The sequence below is a fragment of the Orcinus orca genome, chromosome 8 (genome assembly GCF_937001465.1).
Source record: "Orcinus orca chromosome 8, mOrcOrc1.1, whole genome shotgun sequence".
NCBI lineage: Eukaryota > Metazoa > Chordata > Mammalia > Artiodactyla > Delphinidae > Orcinus > Orcinus orca.
Window position 1 is genome coordinate 87,767,230 of NC_064566.1, and position 15,299 is coordinate 87,782,528.

Genomic DNA, 15,299 nt, shown 5'->3' on the forward strand with positions numbered 1-15,299 from the left:
CTGGTCTCATGCTTAATCTTTTCACTCTAGCATAGGAAATATTATTCCCTATCTTTCTTTAGGAGTAAGACAACTTCCCTATCCAGGCCACTTTCAAAAGGTGGAGATTCTGGGGTTGGAGACTCAGATAAAGCATGTAAGGAGGGTTACCCCCCAAAGCCCTCAGGTGTATTTGGATAGAGGGAAGAGGGGGTGATGCTATGGACCCTGGCCTGAGTTATATGGCAGTGCCAGCTGCCCCTACCCACCCTGTCCCCACTTTCTCCACTCTGCCAATTGATGCCTGTTCCTCAAAACTTTCTGAGAAGGATCAGAAGGATAGCCCCCACCCACTGTGGCTCAATTCTGGGCCTCTGGGAACATGGCAGGGCTGTGAATCTCTTCTTCCTCTTCCCAAAAGCAGGCTGGCCTTCTCTGTGAGCTGGGAGCTTGCTGGGCCTTCAGTGGACACGAGGCTATGATATGGTTGATGCTCTGGCAGAAGTGGCACTTCTTGGGCTGGGTGGCTGTTTGGAGTCCTTGGCATGATGGTCTAGACCTCCCCGGTTGTAGCACCTGTCTCCCTTTGATCTGCGTTTCTGCCTGTTCTTCCCTTTGGGCCACCTCTTGCTCCCAATAAAGAACACCCCACCAGGGCCGGTGACTCTGAGAGATTCAGGCCCTTGGCGGACTTCTTAAAGGTGAACTCCACGGCCTCACCATCCTTCAGGCTCCGGAAGCCCTCCATGTGCAGCTTACTCGGGTGCACAAAGACATCCCCTGCAGGCCGTCATGGGCAGGAAGCCGAATCCCATGTGCAAGTTGAACCACTTACAGATGCTGGCTCCGTGCATCAGCTGCGGCTCTACGGGCGCCCTGGCCGCATCCTCCTGCGACTCCTCAGGCGCCTCGGCGCCACCACCTGCAAACTGCTGGTTTGACCCCAGAGCCCATGGAAGTTGGCTGAGCCCGGGGTCCTGGGCCCCTGGCTGGCCAGTTGCTGGCCCCAGAGAAGTCCGGAGGCAGAAAGAGTATTAATGAGGGGAAATAGTTGAAATTACTTGCTATAATGAGATTTTGGAATTTGTGTCTTTTGCTTTTCTACACCCCCTTTCAATGAATAGCCTTGTAAGTAAGAGTCTGGAACCTTCCTATCTGGGTTCGGATGCTGCCACTACTACTGCATAGCTATATAACCTTGCACAAGGCATTTATTTCTCTGTACCCCAGACTCATTATGTATAGTATTGGGTTACTAAAAATAACCTACCTCACAGGGTCCTAGTATGAATTAACTAAATAGGTATGACAGAAATAATTTAGAATGGTTCTTGGCACATAGAAAGTACTATAGAAGTGTTTGCTGTTATTATGACCCCTGTTTTTGAAAGATAGAATTTCTTGCATTGCAAAGTTTGGAATGCCAGATACTACTACAGCATCAACTTCCCTTTTAGAAGAACTGGAAACACTCCAGGACACACTTTTAGCCAGGGTGCTCTGCACTTCCTGAAGTGATGCTGGCCACAAAAGCAATGCTCATACAAGATAATGAAGTACCACATGATTGCAAAGTCAAGAATATCTAACCCCTAAAAACACCAAAAGGAACTTGGTTTAGATTTGTCCTATGCTTGAGAGCATAATTGGTATGAGGCAGGCAAAGATCCAATTAATGGGTGGCCCAGGCAATGGAGAGGAGATCCTGGGGATGGGAGGATGGCTCCACAGAACACCCGGACTCAGCTATGACATTCCTGACAGCTGCACACAGGAGCTGGCTCCAGGACCTGAATCCAAGTTTACAAATTCTCTAAGTTAAAAGTGATGGAACAGAGGCAACTGAACCCATGCTACACTTTTATTCTTGTAATAGCATCTTAACTCAGTAAAGTCTTTTGAAGTTTATAAATACTCTTTCCAATATAAAATCTCAGTGATTCACCAGTGAAAGATAGAGGGCATATATCTTCTCTAAAAAATTCATAATATAAAAATAAGTATTAAGAGGATGATACAAATTTACTTATCATCCCCAAAGTCATTTCCAATCTTTCACCTCTTATCCAATGGATACAGTTTTTCTTAGAGAAAACATCCTGGATCTAGAAGTTGAGAAACAAATTAGGAAAAGTGAAACTATTGAAAGGGTCATCTCAGCTAGGTAAGAAAAATAGTAACGGCACCATAAGCATGGCTCCAATGTTTAGATTTGACTCTACTCCCTCAGCCTGTACAGAAATTCATGGCAGACACAGCTCCTACAGTGCTATGGTTTGCTGCTTCAACCCCACCCCAAACTCTGATTGAATCCATTCCAGATTCCCCCTTGCCCAAGCTGCTCAGCACTGCCCACTGCTCAGTGAAGATACTCCCAGTTGGAAGTGGTAGTTGAGGAGCAAATAAGATAGCAAGTTCAATTCAACTCAACTTAATTGAATTAAATTCAGTTAAATGTGTATTTATTTAACTCCTTATAATACAAATTATATAAATGTGCTAATTCATATAAATAAACTAGGTTCAGGATTAGGGATACAAGAAATGAATATAAGGTACTATTTCTACCTTCAAAGAGCTCATAATTTAATGAGTTAGACATGTAAAAGTATTAAGAACCAAGCTGCAGGGTGCCTTTTAAGAGATATAAACGTAATAAAATGGGCTATGAGGGCACAGAAAAAAGTGCTTATTTCTAATGGGGCAAGACAAGTACCCTGTGCTATAGTATCTCATTTAATCCTGTGAATTCATTAAGGTGGAAGCTATCCCCATTTGAGAGATAGAGTAACTGAGCCTGAAACAGGCTGCCCAAAGTTATGCAGGAAGTAAATGAGTGAACTTAGACTTGAACTCAGGTCTTCTGAAGCTAAAAGCTTGTATTCTGTTCCTCACATCTTGCTGACAGTCCTGATCCGATTGGAGACCTGTAAAATTCCGTCGTAGGGTCCCTGAAACCCTATACATTCCATGGGAAGGCAATGCCTTGTCCTTACAAGGGTCTGAGCCTACCCTGATATTACTTACAGTGGGAATTACAACATTTCGGTGGACTTGTGCATCTGGATTACAATAAAGGCAATATTAGGGAGATATAAATCCATAATTGCAATACACTCAATAAGAAAGAGGCACAGAATCTCAGAAATCAGTCCAGGAATGGGTTCTGCTCCCTGCTCTCACGTGATGCTTCTATGTCTGCAGCCCCTGTTGCAGCCCCCAGCACTGTGGCAGGCCCGTGAAGTGGTTTTCTCAGGGAGAACAAATGAGTGCTGCTGAACCGGGTGCCTGTTGCAGAACCATCATTCTATAGACTTTTTATTTGCAGCACTCACCTTAGGAAGTTAATGCTTCTAAGTGATGCCTAGGCAAACTGCCAGTTGTTTTTGCTTAACGTTAATACGTGCTTCTGATTTGGTTACTATGGTTACAGACACTTCCAGTGTTGGCTTTCACTCAAATCAGAAGTCCCATCTTTTATACATCGAATGTTGCACTCTGACCCAGCATTCCAATCTGGTCCCATCCAAACAGGGACCCATAACTTCATGTTGTAGTCTTCAAGGGCAGGGGGTTAGGTAAGGGGGCCTTATTTTTAAAAAAATGTTTTATGATATACTTTTATAATTAAGTGAAATGCTACCTTCTGAAAGGAAAACAGGATATTTTTTCCTAATAGGAGCCTGGGATCCAATTCAGGTGAGGGCCATTTACCTCAAATGGTACACACTTTACCTCCACGGGGAAAATTAGTGTTCTTTGCATTACTCCTCCAAAGTAATCAGAATTCAACAGAATTACTCTCCTTCATCACTACATAGTGGGGGATCCCCAATATCATGACTGGTTGCAACTTTGTCTATCATCACCCAAGGCAGAATCGCCACCGGCCCGTGAAATTACTTCCTCCGATAGCAGGATGACCTTTATAACTGCCAGCCTTCAGAAAAGTGCCTGGGGAAGCCTTAGCCCGTTCTTCCGATCAGATGCCTAGCTGCCTCTGCCTTTGATAAATTAATCATTCAGAGGGTGCCAGCTCAGATGCTGTAAGATTTAAAACAAGCATGTGCTTTACACGTCTACAGTTACCCTTCTGCTCAAGCTACTCAGACAGGAGGCTGGAGGTTGTTGGGAAGGCTGACAATGTACTCCCTGTCCCCTTTTCAAACTGCCCTTGACATTCATTTTTTACTAATTTAATCTGCATACAAGTCTTAGGCAGGGAGGTGAGGGATCCACTTAGAATGACTGGTCCTAGGCCCCATCGCCAACATTTTGGTAACAATAAAAAGATGCTCTTGGGCTTCCCTGATGGCGCAGTGGTTGAGAGTCCGCCTGCCGATGCAGGGGACACGGGTACGTTCCCCCGGTCCGGGAAGATCCCACATGCCGCGGAGCGGCTGGGTCCATGAGCCATGGCCGTTGAGCCTGCGCGTCCGGAGCCTGTGCTCCGCAAACGGGAGAGGCCACAACAGTGAGAGGCCCACATACCGAAAAAAAAAAAAATGCTCTTTCTCATCATACATATTATTTTGATTCATCACTGTTTGCAGTGGCTTCGTTTTGTTCTTGCTGGAAAGGATTAGGGAGAATACTTTTATTCTGGGTCTTTAAAATAGGAACGCTTTATTCTGCTCCCCTAAAACCCAGGCAGCAGGCAGCTCTGGCACTCCCCCAGAGCAAATAATGACTTGGTATTTCAGTATTCATTCTGAACACTATCTATTCCCCTGGGCAGTCAGGCACATGGCCCTCTGGAAATCAAGCAGCAATAAAATCCAGTTTAAACTGGTCAAAGTTAAGACATTTCAGAGAACGTGCGCTTGTTTTTTTCTACAAGTATAAATCTGACCACACTACTGTCTGTAGCTTCTCCTCAAGGACAGCAAGTATAGCTGCTGTAGTCAGGAAGGGATCTGACTTAAGAAAAAGGGCTCAAATTAACTATTTGCTTGCTTGATAACCAAAACGTTCCCCAGAGCCAAAGTCACAGTAAGGATACCTAATGAGGAAGGAATAGATAACAATTCTTACTTGCCTGCAGCCTGATTTCAGTTGGGGAAAGTTTAATTTAGTGCTTGTGTGGGTGGCATGTGCAAATTTGCAGAATAACTAGCATTAACTGTTTATTTACTTGTCCTTTTGGAATTTGGCTTGCAGCCTGGCAGCCATTCACTGGCCAACACTTAGCAAAAGTGAGGAGTAAGGAAAGTTTATTTTAGACAACCCCACTGCCTCTTTCTGCTCCTTCTTTCCACATCTATGGCATCCCCTCTCCCAGATGCCTCGAGCTATTACGTTCACTCTCTCTCTCAAAATTTGCTCTGGAAAGAATCAGAATAACTCATCTGTTCTAAGTTATGAGACATCATCCCTTTGGGACAATAATGTCTTTTTTATTCAGCAGTATTAGCAAATGAGGCATTCTACATAAATAAAAATTCCAGATAAACAAAGATTATACTTTTAAGTGCCAATTAAAAATTAATTGTCTTGGATAGCTACATTTTAAAATGCATTATGTGTATCGCTATCTTCATATGCTAAGGGTATTAAAAATAATAATTGACCAATTGTGTAGCACTTTACATACTACAAAGTGTTTTCACTTACATTTTCCCATTGATTTTGACATTTTGTAAAGGAAGATACTAGGTTCATGTTTGTAATATACGAATCACTGTTTCAAGTACAAGTTGCTATACCATAATTCATACTGCAATGTAATGCAATGATATCTTTCATGAGTGTATATCATTTGCCCCTTCCCAGGGTCCCTGTGTTTTTGCAGTTTTTTCTGGGTCTTTGTGCTTGCCACCTCTGTAGAGTCAGCTCCTATTTCTCATTGCTGGAGAACCAGTATCCAGCAATTTTGACCATCCATCCTGGTTTACTATTTCTCCTTCAACTGACTGCTTCTATGAATTAACTTATTAAAATAGTGTCTTAAAGTAAGACCAAACAAAGCTATCCATTTGTTTCAGCTTGGCTTTCAGAATGACTCTATTTCCAAGATATAAAGCTTTAAAAGTCTCCTCTCTGACCACATTTTCTCAGACCATGACCCTTTTCTGGTTTTTAATATGCTTCCGTACCCAGACTGGACCTTGTTGTGAGCCAAGCCCACAATACTTTATTTTTTTAATTTTTATTTTATTTATTTATTTTTGTCTGTGTTGAGTCTTCGTTGCTGTGCATGGACTTTTCTCTAGTTGCGGTGAGCGGGGACTACTCCTCGTTGCAATGTGCGGGCTCCTCATTGTGGTGGCCTCTCTTGTTGCAGAGCACAGGCTCTAGGTGCGCGGGCTTCAGTAGTTGTGGCTCGTGGGCTCCAGAGTGCCTGCTCAGCAGTTGTGGCGCATGAGCTTGGTTGCTCCGCGGCATGTGGGATCCTCCCGGACCAGGGCTTGAACCCATGTCCCCTGCATTGGCAGGTGGATTCTTAACCACTACGCCACCAGAGAAGCCCCACAATACTTTAATTAGGATCCCCCAATTGCTTCACTTCTGAGCAAGCCCAACCATCAGGTTCCTCTGATCCTGCCCCCAGGCTGCTGAACATTCCTAGGGAAATTCAGGGGCCCATGTTGAATAGTACATTATGATTTTTAAAATTTTGTAAAAATAATACATTATTTATAGAAATGTAGAAGATGAATTTTGAGATGGTCTCTTCTCCAGTAAAGGAAATAAATCACTAGCTTCATTGGGCAGTTTGGTGTATTTCTCTTCAAACCTTTTTTTGTGTGTATACGTGCACATGCATGTGTGTTTGTGTGCATTTAGATAATACTTTTAATTTTGCATTCTTCTTTTTCCACATATGTTTATATCATTGGCATGTTCCCTTGTCATTGTATAGTTTTTCTACCCATCATATTTAATGATTGCATAATATTTTGTCAAGTAGTTATAAATATTTTCAATGTAAATCATGTCTCCATTATTAGATGTTTACCTTCTTCATTATGGTTTGTGACTTTGTAAATAACACTGCAAAAACCTTTTAATATTTGTACATTTTCTCTAATTAGGATTATTTCCTAATTAGCTCCTTGAGTTAGAATTACTGATCAAATAGCAAGAACTTTTAAAAAACTTAAAGTCTCTAGAATCTTACATCTTTCCTTCACTTAAATTTTTATCTTTTCCTATTTAATATGCTCACTAATTGATCATTTATCTTGTGTCTACTTTGTGTCAGGGACTAGGGAGACCAAGAGGAATAAAACATGGTCCCTGCCCTCAAGGGATCCTCAGTTCAAAGTTATCCCATGATTGGTGCCACAATGAAGTATTTAAGTGGTGGTGACACAAGGAGAGAATGACTAACTTGACAGAGGAGGCAAGATGTTTGCCTTAAATTTTTTTTTTTTTTTTTTTTTTTGCGGTACACGGACCTCTCACTGTTGTGGCCTCTCCCGTTGCGGAGCACAGGCTCCGGCTCAGGATGCGCAGGCTCAGCGGCCATGGCTCACGGGCCCAGCTGCTCCGCGGCATGTGGGATCTTCCCGGACCGGGGGACGAACTCATGTGCCCTGCATCGGCAGACAGACACTCAACCACTGCGCCATCAGGGAAGCCCTGCCTTAAATTTTAAAGAATGAGCAGGAATTCACCAGACAAAGGCACAGACCCTGAAGAAGAACGTTGCACTCAGAAAACTACAAGCACTTCATTTTCATTTGAACACAGTGGGGGAACCACTAAAATAAGAACACCTGATGTAATGTATTGCAAGCTAGGTATTGAGTACTTGCTAAATGTTTTGTAGACATCATCTCCAACAGTCTTCACAGCAACCTGTGAGATAGGTATTATTAGCCACATTTTACAGATGAAAATTACTTAGTCACTGAATACTGATAAACAGCAGAAGTGTATCTGAACCCAGGTCCACCTGACTGCATACCCAGAGGCCCTATTTGTCATGTTTTACTACCAGGTAGATTATAATTTCTGCTAAAGAGTATGGCTTCTTTTTTTAGTGCAGCAGGACTGATTATTCCCTCTTCTGTACTCTTGTCAGACCTGTACATATTTCTATTACAGCATTCATTATACTTATTTCTAGGGTCTGTTTACGAGTATGTTTTCTCCATTAACCTGAGATTCTCAAGTGTAAAGGTTGTCTCTTATTTATATTTATCTTCTCAATGACTAACTCAGGCTCTAGCAAAGTGCAGAGATGAAATCAGCGTGAATGAATGAATTATTGGTTGAATTTGTGAATTTTTAAGCCAGCCTGCAACAGGCCCTTTCTGTCTTGCAATTGCCAGTCATTTACATTTTTAGGAATTATCTGTTGTTGTTAAACACACCATTATTAAAAATTAAATTTTATAAACATATAATTAAATACATTCTATTAAAAGCACAGGTAGCACATTGTCAAAATTCATAATTTCTTAATTATTTTACTATTACATATGCCCTTGCATTTATTTCGTTTATTGCCTCTGAATGGTGGAAATAGTCTCTAAAAGGGAGCTTCTCTTCCAACTCTGCCTTCACATTGGTATCTTACAATTGCCTGTAGTGCTGACCCTTTCTTTTCTTTTTTTTTTTTTAACATCTTTATTGGAGTATAATTGCTTTACAATTGTGTGTTATGGTATTCATTGTTCTGATTTCCCTGTTTCTCTGACTATTTCTCTTTCCTTTGCTTGTTCTTCTCTTTCTTCCTGTCTTTTAGAAGTTCTTTCTTTGGTCCTCTTAAATTCTCTTATTTTTTATTTCACCTACTTCCAAAGTGTCAATTTCTATCTCTGTAGAAACGACTTTCTCATTTATATCTCCAATACTAGCTTCTCTTTTTGGCTCCAAAATGCATATCTTATTTCCAAATACCTGCTGGGTATCCTGATCTAGATATTCTAGAATAGTTCTTGAACCACCGTGCCCATCGCATGCCTGAGACCAGCCCCCCACACCCTTGTGGCCATTCTGACTTCCGTAATCAAGTTGATGGTGACTTCCTCATTTTATTTAGTTACCTAGGCATGGATACTTAGTGTCATCTTTGTTTCCTTCCCCTCAATCCCCCTGACATTTTCCTTAAAATCTTCATCTGATAGTAGTCTTCCTTATGTTCTCTTTTCTACTGAATATTGTATAGATGAGATAGCGTGACCACATTTTGCCTTGTATTGCAGTTATTTATGCACTTGTCTTATACTTCTTAGATAGCAAGTCTTTTAAAAGGCCAGAACTAATTTTTAGAGTTCTTGGTATTCCTTAGAGCATCTAATAATATTATACATAGTAAATGCCTTATCTATATTCATTGAACTTAATTGAGTGACAGCCTGAGGGAGCTCTCTTATGATTAAATTGTATGGACTTTATGAATATATTTTGGTGTCTTAAAGGCTTCCTTTGACTAATTTCAAGTTCTTGGCTAGGGCTTGCATAATTGAGAGTGACAGATAAATAACTTCAAAGTAAGAATTTGAAAGCAGTAAGCTGAATAATGGTCCCCAAAGATGTTGACATCCTAATTCTCAGAACCTATGAATATGTTATCTTACATGGCAGAAGAAACTTCACAGACGTGACGTAAATGATCTTGAAATGGGGAGATTATCCTGGATTTTCCAATTAGGGTATGTCCCATGTAATCACAAGGGTCCTTATAAGGGGGAAGCAGGTGCGTCAGAGTCAGAGAAGGAGATATGATGACAGAAGCAGAAGTTAGAGTAACGTGGAGCCAAGAGCCAAGGAACGCAGGGATCTTCTAGAATGTGCAAAACACGAGGAAATGGATTCTCCCTGAAGCCTCCAGAAGAAACACAGCTTGGCTGATGCCTTGATTTTGGGCTTTTGACCTCTAGACTGATTTTGGACTTTTGATCTCTAGAACTATAAGGTAATAAAGTTGTGTAGTTTTAAGTCTCTATGTTTATGATAACTTGTTATAATAGCAATAGGAAATTAATACAAGGGATCTTGCTGGAAGGTACATTTTAATCTGAGACAAAGCCAAGGAATCAATTCTTAATTGTGGAATTTCAAGTATATCTGTAAGCTGGTTGGAAGGGGTAGGTTTTGGCCAATACATCCACAGATTTTAAGACTGGTTGGCCGCATGACAAGGAATTACCAGAAACGCCTCAGGGGCAGAAAGTGTTCATGTGTACACATGATGTTCTGATTAGGAAACAACTCATCATAAACCCAGGAGTCAAATTAGCCTTCAGAGAATGAGAAATCAGAGAGCTAGAGGCTTCCCAGAAAGTACTCTTTTTATTAGAGATGAAGACAGTAGAGACTAAAGTGTGAAGTTAGGCCTTTGTCACAATTACCTCATGGCTGCACTGGGACCAGAATCCAAGTTGTTTGAGTCCTAGTTCAGTGTTCTTTCCTCTCCACTTCACTTTAACCACCCATATATTCAAACCACTGTTGAAAAATATCACCTTTCATTCTTTAGCAAGATTTTGGCTAATGTGATCATGTATATTAGTTACCTATTGTTGTGTAACAAATTACCCCAAACCTAGTGACTTAGAACACATTGATTATTTCTCATAGTTTCTGTCAGTCAGAAACTCAGAGGCATCTTGACTGATCATTTCTGGCTCATGGTCTCTCAGGTTGCAATCAGGATGGTGGCTGAATGGGGCTGGAATAACCACTTCCATGCTTGAAGTTGGTGTTGGCTATTGGTGTGAGGCCTCTGTTTTCTCCATGTGAGTCTCTCCATAGGGCTTCTTGAGTATCCTCATAACATGGTGGCAGGTTTCCCCCAGATCATGAACTATAAGAGAGAAAGAGGTAGAAGCCTTCCTTTTTTATGATCTAGACTCAGAACTCACATAACATCACTTCCATTGTATGTGATTTATTAGAAGTGATTCACTAAGTCTGGCACACATTCAAGAGGAGGAGGATTAGATTCTACCTTTTGAAGGAAGAGTGTTAAAGAATTTTTGGACATATTTTAAAACCACCACATCATGCCTTGAACCTCATAAATTCTTTGCAAAAGATATTATTATTCTTACCCCCATTTTAAAAAGTAGGAAAGTGAGGTTTAGAGACTTTAAGAGACTTGCCAAATCTAGTCTTTGTGCCTCCAAAACTAGTGCTCTGTTTTATCCTCCACTTTCACTTTTTATTTTCCAATACCGGTGTCCTTATGGAGCAAACACAAGAAGAATATAAAATATGTCCCCCTTTTTCCTACATACTTTTGTGGCACATTATAAAGAAGCATAAATTAAAATGAAATGTTTTCTGTGAACATACATTTTCACCTTCAATTTATTTCCCACCCTCACTTCATCTTGTTCTCCTGCCCTGCAATGGACAGAGGCTGCAGTAACATGGCCATGCAGAGTGTTCTATGGCTGTCAATTACCGGGGTGACAAGGAGCATGATTCTTAACAGGGTGCACAAGCTTCCTTCCTCCAAAGCACAGATATGCTCCATGAGAAATAGATGTTGTGTCATTTTAATCCACATGGTTAGCTGCCTCTCCTTAAAGTTCGGTGACTCTATCCAGGGTAAAGAAAGAAAAAGCAACGTATATTGATCCTCTGGTATGTCCCAGATATGGTGCTTTATATACTGGTGAGCTCCTTGAGGGTGAGACTTATTTACCTTTGTCTCTTCCTTCTCTTCTCCCAAATTCTAAACAGTGACATTCCATGGGGCTTGATTTTTACATTTCTTCCCTTATCCATCTATACTAACTTTTGGATGAGCTCGTGGCTTTAAATGCCCTCTGTATCCCAATAGCTCCCAAATTTATGTCATCAGCCTGGATCTCTCCTCAGTACTGAACACTCACATATCCAGACACCTACTAGACATCTCTGCTTGGTGTCTTAAACCCAACCTGTACAAAACTGAACTTCTGACTTCCTGTCCCTTTAAACCTTTTCCTTACCAATCATAGTGAATGATGCTAATATTCATCCAATTGCTCAGATCAAAAGTCTTGGGAGTTCTTTCTGACTTTTCTGAAGTCTTCTCATACCCACATCCAATGCATCAGAAAATTCTATTAGTTTTATTTTCAAAATTTTATCTCAAATCCAGTGACTTCTCAACACCTCTATCACTACCTCCCAGTCTTAGTCATCATTCTTCTCCTAACCTGTCGTAACTTTTCCTTCTTCCATTCTCATCTGTCTTCCTCCAGTCTAGTCCCATGAAACAGTCAGAGTGATCCTTTGAAAATATAAATCCATATCTCATTACTCCCCTGGTCAAAATCCTCTAGTGGCTTCCCACAACACTCAGAACTTCTTTCCAGTGTCTCCAAGGCCCAACACACTCTGGCCCTTTCCCACCTGTCTGAGCCCTTTTCCTGCCACACTCATCCTTGCTCACTTTGCCTCAACCACAGGGCAGTCTAGCTTTTCCTTGAACATGCCAAGCACACCCCCACCCCAGGGCTTTACAAATCCTCACAACTCTGCTGGAATGCTCTTCCACCAGACAGCCACTTGGCTTTCTCCTTTACTTCATTCCAACTTCTGCTAAATGTTGCCTTCTCAGAGAGGTCTTCCTTAGTCACTCTATTTAGAGCTTACTCTCCCCCTACCTTCCCATCAGTCTCTGCCCCCTTATTCTGCTGTTTTTCTTTATAGCACTGATTAATTGTGCTGTAAACATATACATAAATATTGGGTTAAGTGTGGTTTTTGCTTATGTCCTTCGGTACAACATAAGCTGGAGCTTTGTTTTATTCATTAGGCTAATAGTAGGTGCTCAGTCAACATTTTCTGAATGAGTGAATGAGTGAATGAATAAATGAATTAATTAATCTTTGTATCCTCAGTGTCTAATCTCAAATCTGTAATGTAAAACCTGCTCAATAATATTTACTTGAATTATTTCACTTAATGCTCCTAACTAACTTCAGATGTAAATAATTTTCTCACTTTACAGACATTATGTAATTTGCCTAAGGGCACTCAGCTGAGCAGAAATTTGATTCCTGATCTCTGCACTTTAGAGCTTCTGCATTTCCACTTCCTCCTAGGGTTTCCATTTCCCTATGCTGCCTACCAGGTCTCAGGGTGGCTCAGATGACAATGAAAAGGCTCCTCTACATTGTGTTCATATGAGAAAGCTAAGGAGAACTCAGGTGGATGGGATCTGGGTCTCCATAGTAACCCAAAGAGACACTTGGCAAATTCCAAGTACCAAGTCTTCTGATCGATGAGGGCAATAGCATTCTTGTCATTTCCTCCTCAAAGAGCTGTTCCAGAGTGCATCCTAAGAGTTTTTCCTGTACCTGGGCAATCAACAACACACTCCAAGGCTGTTGTCTGCGGCCAAGTCTAGATGGCCTTAGAGCCCACATTCCACTGTGGTTCTCTTCAGATCTCAGGAGGAGAGATGGTGGAAAGACAGGGTACATATTAAATGACACTCTGCATACCTTAGGAAGCTGTGGGTGGGAGTGATGGTAGGAAGCATCAGTGAGCAAAATCAATTACTTTTCCACAAATCTTCATGTCAATAAGCCTTGCAAATAAGGCTATTTAGTGTAATTATCATGTACTTTGTATCTATTGCTTCCAAGACTGCCCAATCTAAAAGGCTATCTTCTCCATGAAGCCAACTTTAGTTACTCCAGCTCAAACTGATCATTTTATCACTTGCCATTGGGTTTTATATTTTGTCCTTCAATTATAGAGTTCTTTGATACTGTTCTTGATTCTTTAGCGGGCACATAGCTTGGCTCCCTAACAGGATTGCCAGCTCCTTGAGAGCAGGGACCACAGCATATATTCCTCTGTTGTCCTCACAAAGCTCTTTCCTTCCCCTCACTTTTTTACTATAATCTATATATCAGCTCATCTCCATGGAGATTCCTGAAATAATCCATGCCAAGGTAGAGAGTATTTTTGGTGGCTTCCTACCCCACTCTCCTACATCCCATCTCAACCAGGTTTTATATTCTAGAATTCACTGTGCTACATTGACCCATTGACTGATACGCCTGGAGGGAGCTCTGGTCACTTGCCCACCTAGCCATAGTCTTCCCTGAAGGCCTCCTACATCAGGTAGGAGATACAATTCTCTACTTATTGACCCTTTAACTCCTGGCAAGTCATTTAACCTCTTCCAGTCTCCGTTTTCTCTATCTCTTAGGGCTGTTTGTGAAAATTAATTGAGGCAGTGTGTATTAAAAAACTTTTAAAAATATACATTTTCTCACTATATTTTTAGATACTTATAAGGTAATAACAATAACCAAGATTAATAAGATAGTTAGATGTGGTAATAAAATGGAGATTTTATTTTGTACAAAGCTGACTGACTCATCTGGGCATTATAACCATAACTTTGTAAGAAAGAAAACTATCTCCATGTGGATTTTTCTCTGGAAGTAATTCCTAAGACCAGGATTCAAGCGCAAATACTATATCCCATGAAATACCAGCAGGGGAAAAAGGAATTGATATAGAAAAGGGAAGGCAGGGAAGAAGAGGTGTGTTATTTCACCAGCTACCAGAGTGGACAAATGAAGCTTATTCCCATGAGAAAACTCCAGGAAAATTATAAAGCACATGCCTTGGAATTATCCCACTCGGGAGGTGAAGGAGCAGGGGGTATTAATGCACTCATTCCCATCACTCATTGCTTGCAGACTCGTGGGGGTGAGAAAGTTAATTCCTGGTACTTCCAGCCTGCCTTGTGGAGGCGTCTGGGGGTGGTGGTGGGAGCTATAGTGCAGCCCTCTGGAAAAACCCACAGGCACATAACTGGCTAAATATTGTGATCTATAATAAGAAACACATATTTGGTCTTTGTCACTGTTTCTGGCACAGAAATCCTAAAACCATTGGAATTTCTTAAATGACAAGAGTGATAAAGGTAAGACAATTTTAAGGTTTTTTTAAGTTAATGAGGTGACTTTTGGAAAATACCTAGGTAACCTAGGGGTGGAGCCTGGCCACCATGGGAGCCAAGTGTGTGATTAGACGGTTGGAACTTTTAGTCCCACTCCCCTGACCTCCAGGAAGGGAAGAGGGGCTGAAGTTTAAATCAATTGCCAGTAGCTGATGATTTATTCAATCATGACTATGTAATGAAGCCCCCATAAAAAACCTAAAAAGGTTGGGTTTTGGAGAGCTTCTGGGTTGGTGAACACTGGATATTCAGGGAGAGTGTGTGCCCCTTCCCACATATCTTGCCCTGTGCATCTCTTCCATCTGGCTGTTCCTGAGTTATACACTCTTATAATAAACTTGTTATCTAGTAAGTAAAATGATTTTCTGAGTTTTATGAACAGCTCTATTAAATTAATCAAACTCAAGGAGAGGGGTCATTGGAACCTTTGCTCTATCGTCAGTCA

The 15,299-nt window shown here is 41.2% G+C and overlaps 1 pseudogene; it reads right to left on the minus strand.

The window, feature by feature from the left end:
* Positions 1-339: 339 nt before the first annotated feature.
* LOC101274300 (protein lin-28 homolog A-like) lies at positions 340-13,355 on the minus strand (annotated as a pseudogene).
* Positions 13,356-15,299: the final 1,944 nt, after the last annotated feature.